The sequence below is a fragment of the Lissotriton vulgaris genome, chromosome 7 (genome assembly GCF_964263255.1).
Source record: "Lissotriton vulgaris chromosome 7, aLisVul1.2, whole genome shotgun sequence".
NCBI lineage: Eukaryota > Metazoa > Chordata > Amphibia > Caudata > Salamandridae > Lissotriton > Lissotriton vulgaris.
The window spans coordinates 859,122,914-859,133,097 of record NC_141695.1 but is presented as its reverse complement, the minus strand read 5'-3'; positions in this window follow the sequence as shown (position 1 = coordinate 859,133,097).

Here is a 10,184-nt window from a genome sequence, read left to right as displayed (position 1 = left end):
GCTCTTCAGGGGCCGTGGTGGTTTTTGCTGCGGTGCTTTGATCGGGGGTTCCGGCAGCCCCGGTTTCTGCCCAAGATTCTAGGGCATGCTTAAAATCGTCTTTGGTACTTAGTCCGGTGGTAGCGATACCTAGTTCGATGCAGAATTGTTTTAGTTCACGATGGGATTGGGCATTATATGGAGGGACGAAGTTTGCACACTGTAGGAGCTTGTGAAAGATCCGCGCAGTATGGAGCAAGGGCAGCATTAGCATTACACCAGGAGCGTTATATGGAGGGGTGAGGTCTGCACTTTGTGTGACCCTGCGAGACATACGCCGTATGGATGTAAGGGCAGCGTTATACCAGGGGTGTTATTCGGAGGAGTGAAGGCTGCACTACGTATGACCCTGTGACACATATGCAGTATGGATGTAAGGATAGCGGTATACCCAGGCCGTGACAGGTGGGGAGGGGGATTCCACACACTGTGGTCCTGCAGGAGATCTGTGATGGATGTAAGGACAGCGCTATATGCATAATCCTTCTCTGATCCGCACTGTGGGGGCAAGGTCAGCGTTACATCTGGACAGCTATGTGCAGCGGGGTGGGTCTCGGGAGATCCGCACTGTGGAGGTAAGGGCAGATTTATATAGTGCGTTATATGGAGGGGTACTGTATGCACACTGTATGAACTATATTTGCACGGCGAATGTAAGGCCAGCGTTACATCAAGGGGCGTTATAAGGCGATGTCTGCGCACTGTATGGCCCTGCGGGAGGTCAGCACAGTGCATGGCAACGTTATATCAGAGGGGGTGTCTGTCTGCATTTTGCATCTACGTGAGATCCGCACAGTGAAAGTAAGGGTCGCGTTATATCAGGGGCGGCATAGTGGTGCTGGTGGCTGGAGTTCCACACGCTATGGCCCTGCTGGAGATATGTGACGTGCTTGTAGGAGCAACGTTATTTAGGGGGCGAGTGGTTTGGTCACATTGCACCGCCCTGTGGAGATAGCACTGTGGAAGGAAGGGCAGCGTTATAATAGAGGGTGCTAGATGGGATGCAGGTGAAGTCTACACACTCTATGGTCCGCCGGAAGAGCACAGTGGATGCAACAGCAGCGTTATATAGGGTGGGAGGGACTGCAAAATGCATGGCCCTGCGGAGATCGGCCCTGTAGTAGTAAGGGCAGCGATATATTGAGGCTATATGTACAATAATATTTTAAGCTGTACACTCTGTGGCCTCAGTACTGTGGGGGTAAGTGCCGCGTTCTATCGGGCGAATAATGGTGGGATGGTGAGTTGTTTCTGCAAAGTTGTAACCAATTCACAAAGGCTGACTGACCATCTTTCAGCTGTTTATCGACTCTCTACTGACCAGCATGTGGAGTACGCCAGAGGGGTTCTCACAGAAAATAAGCGTTTTTCTGGACGTGGGTGAAAGTGTAAGGCGTGTGCTTTACATGGCGTTTTCTAGTTATCTTTCCTACTGGCTGCAAACATCTGAATGAGGGGGGTTAACACTGTCCCCGCAGAAGCCTAATACATGTGTTTGTATACACCACAGTCCCCCCTCTGACCGGCTCTTGCTCCGGACAGCCCTGTGGGTGGGTTTCTGTCCGCTTCGAAAGAACGTGCCCAGATGGGGATGTGGAGGAGGGAGGTGTCCGGTCAGCTCTAGCGCTGCAGCAGAGCCATCTTGCAAAGAGCACGGTGGCTTCTCCTCGTCAAGGGAATTCCACCTGCGGCAACTAACCGCGATCCCAAACAGAGGGGGCTGTAGCCGCAGCCCCCGAGTACTCTTCCTGTTTATCAGAACTTTCCATTCTTTCTTCCCCTCACACGCCGCGCAGCTGAAGCAAGAAGCCAGGACAATACAGTGATTCTCTCAAGCAGCTTGTGGCCAGAGAACAGAGACATGCCGTACTGCCCTACGAAAGAGGGGCCAGGGGTGGCGTGCAGCCCTATAAGCAGGAGTTCAGGGCCCGGTGCTACCCTTTGAAAGGAGTGCCATCTTGTACATTTGAAAATTTTCCCTCCTTTCACTCCACTTGTATATTTAATTTTTTTTCCTGTTTGTATCTCTTATGGAACTCATGTATTCCAAAGTCCTTATGTAACGCAACTGGTTCTTTTGTAAAGCGCTCTGACACCTTCGGGTAATGTTCGTGCTATATAAAATCGCATTCCATTTTAATTAAATCCTATGTAGAACGCGCCGCGAGTGGTCTAGGAAGAAGGAACCAGGAAAAGTGTACATCCCTAGGAACTAGGGAGCAGTCATAGGGTCACGGTATGTTGCTCTAGGAACGAGGTGCCGGGGACAGCGTTGCTGCCATAGGGATTAGAGTGCAGTACAGCGTGCTTCTCCTTGAGTGGCTGACAGATATAGCGTGCTAACCTAGAAGTCGGCGCTAGACGAAGAGGGCCTTCTCAGACGGAGGTTTCCAGGGAAATGAGCTCCTCTAGGAGGTAGGGTTAATAACAAAGCTCGCCTGCTCTGTAAGGTGAAGCAGGCAGTGGATTAAGGGCTACAGTGGCTGACGGTGATGCTGGGGAACCAGGTTCGAGTCTGGCGGGAGACTCAGACATCCTGTCATTCTGGCCAAATCAATTAATCTCCTTGTGCCTACAAGAAACATAATATACAAAAAAATTAATGTTTCCCTCTGTAGTGCAACTGGCACTTGTGTAAAGCGCTCTGAAACTTTCGAGTTTGCGCTGTATAAAATTGCCAAAAAATAAATGAAATGTAGAGTAGCCGGCACTGCTCTTAAGTACGATAGCATAACCCATAATGCAAGGAAAATGGCCTCCGAGCACTGTGAGTGGGAAGGCAAAACACCCACAATCGTATTGCAGTAGGTCCTCACACGCTCCTCACACGCTCCCAGGCCTTGGTGTTACAGCACCTGCTGCATCACCCGGAACCCCCATCCTCTCCTCAGACTGAGTGACCGCCGCATAGCCTCGCCCCACCTGTGTGTGTGACTCTGTGTGTGTGTGTGGCTCTGTGTGTGTGTGGCTCTGTGTGTGTGTGTGGCTCTGTGTGTGTGTGTGTGTGGCTCTGTGTGTGTGTGTGTGTGGCTCTGTGTGTGTGTGGCTCTGTGTGTGTGTGTGGCTCTGTGTGTGTGTGTGGCTCTGTGTGTGTGTGTGGCTCTGTGTGTGTGTGTGGCTCTGCGTGTGTGTGTGGCTCTGTGTGCGTGTGTGTGGCTCTGTGTGCGTGTGTGTGGCTCTGTGTGCGTGTGTGTGGCTCTGTGCATGTGTGTGGCTCTGTGTGTGTGTGCAAATGCAATAGGTCTCGCATTTGCGACATATTAAACTATTGGCATTGTAAATGACAATTCCATTTATTTATCTGTTTTCAAAACCAACACATAAATAAAAATGTTGTCATTTACAATGCCAATAGCTCTAACTTTTGCAAAGGCAAGACCGTTGGATTGTAAATGCTTGTTTTTAATTAGTTTGTGGCACGGTGCACTTTCACATTTAAGTATGGTAGCTGCCTCCATCATTAGCGGGCTGCAAAAATATCATCTCTAAGGCCCATTTATTTTTGAGCGGGAGTTTTCACCTGAAGTGTTTCTACAGTGAGGTCTCTCCACATGCAGGCACACGCCGCTCAACAGAACACTTCTGAGAAAACTCTTTATTGAAGAGTTCAGCTACTACGAGGCTTCCTGTTAAGGATCTTTTGGCGCACTTTCACTTTATGTATGGTAGCTGCTGTCATCAGTAACAAGCTGCAAAAATATCTTCTCTGAGGCCCGTATGTTTTTGACCAGGCATTTTGAGCTGAAGTGTTTCTACAGTGACGCCTCTCCACATGCAAGCACGCTCTGCTCAATGGAACAGTTCTGGGAAAACTCTCTATTGAAGAGTTCAGCTGCTACTTTACAGGTGTACCAGTTACTGTAATGTTAGGATGCAGTCTAGTAGTTAGGGTGGAGCTAGGGGAAGAACAGGAACAGGAGGGGCTAAGGGGACGAGCTTAGGGCAGTTAGAGTAGGGACCAGGACGAGGGAAGCAGCAATCAATAAAGCTCCCTGATGTACATGCAATGTAGTGTCTGTCGTTATTCCTACCAAGACACTACAACTGGCGACGAAGGTGGGATTGGTGAGTCTACCACCCACAGAACCCTGCAGGAGCGTCCTGTCCTGAGCAGCGTCCGAAAAGAGAAGTAGAGAAGTGCTGCAGAAGAGTGAGGCTGGCGCCTGAATCGAGAGGCCAGCAGCAGGTGACCCCATTTCCCAGTCTGGCGACTGTGTGGAGCCCAAGAGGAGCCGAAGCAACAAGCGCTGGGGCGTTTGAGAAGAGAAGCGCTCGATCGCGCCAAAAACGCGACTCACGCCTGATGCGCGCAAGTCGGCACGCGCTGAAAGAGCAGAGGTCGGGAGCCAACTCCGACTCTGCCTGCCACCTCAAGTTGTAAAGAATTGCCCCTGCTAGTGGGCCCTGCCCCAAGAAGGCCTACTGACCAGTGCCATCGAGCGTTGCACGAAACGGAGCTCGAGTGGCACATGACATCGGGATCTCACCCCCGATGCGTGAGATTCGGCAAGGTGTCGCCAAGTGAGCGCGGGACCCACCGCCGCTGAAACTACAGTGGCCAGCGGTGGATGCCGGTAGCTCCGTGGCTGGTTGGTCGCGTGGAGCCTAATTGAAGAAACCGCCACCGAGAGTGAAGCGGCCAGCGGTACCTGTCTGCAACTCCGTGGCTGGAAACCACGTGGAGCGCGATAGTGAAAGCGCTGCCGAGCGCTGAGTCCGGGTGCTCACTCCCTGATGCGTGGTCGCGCGGCGAGTGAAGTCAGGACGTCGGGAGCCCACCCCGGTCCTACCTGCAGCGGAGAACACTCCTGGGTGAATAGCGTCGACACCGGACGTCTGAGGGAGATTTCCAGGCCCTGCGTAGTGCGCGACTGCCGGGTGAGTGCCTGATTGAAAAGGGAAACTAAAGAAGAGCCAAGTCTCGTGAAGCATAAGAGTTTGAGAGTGGCGGCCATATTGGAGTCAGGCAAGCCAATGGGACATCCCTGTGAAAATCGGGAGCGGCCATCTTTAAGTCAGGCAAGCAGAGTTTGGGAATAAGCATTGACAAAGACAAGCAACAAGCATTGGCGCACATAATAAAACAAGCAATGGCGAACATAGGAAACAAGCATTGGCGCACATAATAAACAAGCACTGATAAATGCAAGTAACCAACAATGAACAAGCACTGGCAGTAGCAAACAGAAAAATAAGCACGAGCAAAAGCAATAATAAAGCCAAACAAGCACAAGCAAATGCAAGAAGTGCATTAGAACAAGCATAAGCGAACGCAAGACGAGTAACAAAACGAGCATAAGTAAATGCAAGATACAAATAAAGACAACGGTAAACACAACAAGCACTGGCAAGTGCAGGAGATGCACTGAGAACAAGCACAAGCATGCACATGCTTCAAGTATAAACAAACCTGAGCAAATGCAAGCCTCGATGTAAACAAGCATAAACCCACACAAATCCCGAATGGAACTAAAACAAGCAAATGCAAATCCAGAACGCTACAAGCACGAGCCAATACAGACCGGAACATACCAAGCACGGACAAATACAAGTCCTGAAGTCAGCAAGCACAGGCAAGTGCACAACCTGAATGCACCAAGCAAAAACAGATCTGGAACGTAACAAACACGAGCAAAAGCAAGTACAGAAGTAAACTTCCCGCACCACGCGAAGATAAATGATCAACAGAAAAAGAGCCCCAAATTACCTGCAGCTAGCAGGCCACCCTAACAAAAGTGGGAAGGTGCTGAGCCAAGCGTCATGTATGGACCAGCTGAGTGGTGGCCATTTTTGAAATCAGGAAATCCAAGCCTAACTCATTGAAGCCTACCGAGACAGTCGTGCTAAGGGCGGACAGAATACAGTAGTCATCCAGGAGTGGTGAACCTGCCCAAAATCAAAGGAGGCGGCTAGACACAGGATCTCGGCCGAAGAAAGTCAGCAAACAAGACGGGAAGCAAAGCGAACAATCCTGCAACGGTAGCAGACGAAAACACTCCTCCCTCATGGCGGTGGTAAAAGCAACCCACCGGCCCAATCCTTGCATTGAAGTACCACCCCCAGTGACACAGACTGACAGTCAGAGCTTGGGTCCCAAATGGAACCGGTGGCTGGATTCACTGGACGATTTTCTTGACGCAATCGGTGAACGAAGAGATGGAAAATGTCTGATACTACTCCTCCAGCTAGTAGGTCATGAGGGCCGACGCTTAGTCAGAACATTTCCTGAAAAGGACACCGAGACCTATGAGAGACTCCAAGAGAAGCTACGTGCTCATTTCCATGCACAGACAGACGTGGATCATGATCGCATTACCTTCAACACAGCACGGCAGGAACCAGGAGAACCACTGCCAAAATTCATCAACCGCTTGCAGAGGCTGGTACAATGCTGCCACTTCAACACACTTACAAATGAGGAAGCAGTTTGACTCCGGATAATCGAAGGCTGTTCAAGGTCTACCACAAAGCGCAAGATCCTTCGAGGGCATTGGTCGCTAAAAGAAATCCTCAGGAAGGCCGAAGTTGGAGCGCGGGTCAAAGCAAGAGACGGATCAAGGGAAGTGCACCCGAATGCAAGACAACAAGATACCCGGAAAGAGACATCCCTCATGTCCGGGAATAAAGCTCAAGTAACAAACAAAACCAGAAAGAGGGAGAGTAAAGGCAGACCAGAGATAAGACAGCGGGAGAGACAAAGTCAGGAATACTCCGACAGAGACATGGAATACTCCGAGTCAACGATACGAAAGACAACCTCAAGGAGATGTTCACCCTCAAGGAGTCATTCAAAGTATGGCACAAACTATTCTGAAGAGGACAAAGCATCAAGTAGGACAGATCACACCCATGGACACGATGACCGCCTGCACAACAAGCGGGTGAGAAAGACAAACTATAAACGATTGGACCAATCATGTCAACACTGGAATTCGGTGCACAAACAACCCCGAGCATCCCACTATTTGCCAAATTCTGTAGATGAGTCCGAGGAGGCATCAAGCAGTGGGACACATCACCCCCATGGCATGGATGCCAGTGCACCAAACAAACGAGAAGAAGAAGTAGCAAACCACATAATGCGGAGTGTTTCACTCAGACACCGGAGAGGCAAAGACAAACACACTCATGACACCCGAGACAACGAGGAAACTGGGAGGAGACCATTATCATTATATGAGAGAGGCAGAGACGAAGTACCCTGGGATCAAACACCAGCAATAAGCATGTGGCTATCAAACAACTTCTCCAGTGAGATGGCACCGAAGCCACTGCAAGAAAGGTACCTAGAGAAGCATCCCCAAGAGAACTCCGACGCTACGAGCAGCCTGTCACGGTCTACCTGTGTCAGAAATCTACCATTCAAGACACACCCAAAGGAACGTTCTCGAAGGAAATCAGCAAAAGACTCGTCCGATTCAGAAAGCATGTCTGCTCGATCCCTCTGGTCGACCAAGTCATGGTTCCGACAACGTCCATGGCCTCAATCACCCGAACACGCCATCGAACCAAAGGATATTCTTCCCATCAAGGGAAAAACATCTCACACCAATGTCTCTGAAGACAACATCACATCACAAGACAACCTGTCATGTCAGTCACAGGTATGTCGATACATAAAGAATATACCGTCACCCCTGATGGGGTCAGCGAGGCTGACTCAAAGGGCCTACCGCATGAAAACAGGTACAAGGGACATTACACACCGGATGAGAAAGGACTATCCAGTCACTCCGCAAGAAACACTTGACGTGTTGACAGAGACAAATCATCATCAGCGGAGAGGGAAACATGCACGTGTTCAGACAGTCAAAGGATTCACCAGTCCCAAACGCGAGTGGGAGTGGGTGAATCAACCAGCGGCAGCAAATGAGTCCCCGGACCAAACCCGGATGATCTTTCCAAACGGTGTATCACCATCTGGTATGCATGACGTTGGGCAGGAAGACAGTGCTGCCCTCGACTGGAGAAGACAAAAGGAAGTAAAGGTATATGCCGGTGCTCGGAAGTGAACCAGAACAACATCCTCCCATGAAGGAGATCAAGCGTCAATCGAACAAGAGCCCCAAAGGAAGACAGACTGCCGCCATCACGCGGAGCCCTTCATGGTCACCTCACGAAGGGCAATCGTGATCGCCCCGGAGACTGAAGATGAGTGGATAACCCAGAACCCTATCGGAAACCGCCATGAATCTGAGAACACGAAGATCACACGAGACATTTCGCAATTTCAAAGATGCATCCCTGTAGTCACAGAGACTTTTGTCAAGGCAATAGAAAGCCACACCATGGAACTGGATATGTGTCTTCATAGCTTAAACGGGTGGCCTGCAGACCCGCGTGGCTGATCGAAGACCTACAGATATGGTGGATGCTAAACTTATTTTGTTAACAAGGGGGGAGATGTAATGTTGGGATGCAGTCTAGTGGTTAGGGTGGAGCTAGGGGGAGGAACAGGAACAGGAGGGGCTAAAGGGACGAGCTTAGGGCAGTTAGAGTAGGGACCAGGACGAGGGAAGCAGCAATCAATAAAGCTCCCTGATGTACATGCAATGTAGTGTCTGTCGTTATTCCTATCAAGACACTACAGTTACATTACTCAAGGCCAAGTATTCCTTATAGTCGGCTGCTCTGACTATAACATCAGATCTCGAGTAGAGGGAGGCAGAGCCACATAAAATCTCGTTTCTTTTAAAGCCCATTGTTTTCAGTTACGTCACTTAAACTGAGGGAGGCTCAGGGAACAAGTCGAGGGAAATTAGAGATCCGCTTCATAATTGTTAAGGTGGGCTGTCCCCCTTTGCCTGATGCTGAAGAAACCTCAGAGGTCTTCCTTTTTAAAAATAATTATTTGTTTTTTAATATCCGTGCAGTCACCTTAACATGTTCATTACTATTCCCAAGGGCACACGTATGCCTTAGTGTGTACTCACAAACAGTCCTTCTCTGCAATATTTCTTTGACATACACCCTTATCTAACCTAACTCGTATTAAAGTACAATTACTAACTCCGGTTAACTTAATGCACTTCAAAGAAACATGAGAATATGCATGGAACCGTTTCCTGAGCCTGAGTGCACAGTATTAATCCAAATAACCAACATTGACTTATAGCTTGTGGACTAACCATCAACTTTGGAATTCAGACAGTGGGTGACCTGACGTAAAGCCTCAACTCCTTGTCAGGATAGTAAGCGCTGTATAAATGCAATCACAATTCAATACAATACTTGCAATTGGTGCACAGTGTTTTCACCCACCATGCAACATTTACCTTCTCCTCGAGAAGAGCCTAGGTTGGCGTTAACTAAGAGAGGATCTGTCCAGGATGGACTCTTTCACTGCTTAATAATGTTGAAAAAGTGATATTTTCGTTTTATGTTATTAAAAGTAACAGCAGGAATCAAATATATAATTCGAAAACATTTACATTACAAAATATACACCAACCCTCGTTTTTGAATGTGACAAAGAAATAATTTTCAAAATGTCACTTAGTCATTTTCTAAAGTAAAGTACCCTTGGTGTTTCAAAAAGAACATGATTTACAAGAGGTAAAATAAATAAAAACATGTTCTTTTAACATTTCTTTGAGCTGCCTTCTGCTCGCTCCAGAGAAGTCCCTGGCCATAATGATGATGTCACTGGAAATTATTGCTCTGCATCTTTAAAGTAGTACTAAGCCTGAATATACAAGCTTTCTGTGCCAGGACCGGTTACTCTCTCAGATCTACACTGAAAGGCATTACTTTTGCACACCAAGTGCTTACATGCCGTCCATCATCTTCCCTCATCAGAAGGTGCCTCTGCAGAATAGCTAGGTGAGCAGCTTGAAGAGCTTACCTCCCGCTAAGGCAACCTTGTCGCCCTGATACAGAACCGCATATTATTTGAAGTTAGAAACAAGCAAAAAGTAAGGTCTGCTGTCTTAGCCCTGTGTCCCCTATGGGTTTCTACTTTCACAGACCCCATCTTCAGTGCAAAGAGCATGCAAGTTAATTAGCCTGTACTTACACGTTCACATGGCAAGTTTTCCAAAGTTGTCTCAAGGCCATTTAACTTGTAGCTGCTCTGTGTCTTATTTTCGTGTGATTTTTTTTTGTTAAGGCTGGAGGGAGGGAATTGCCAATGCATGCCTTAGCTT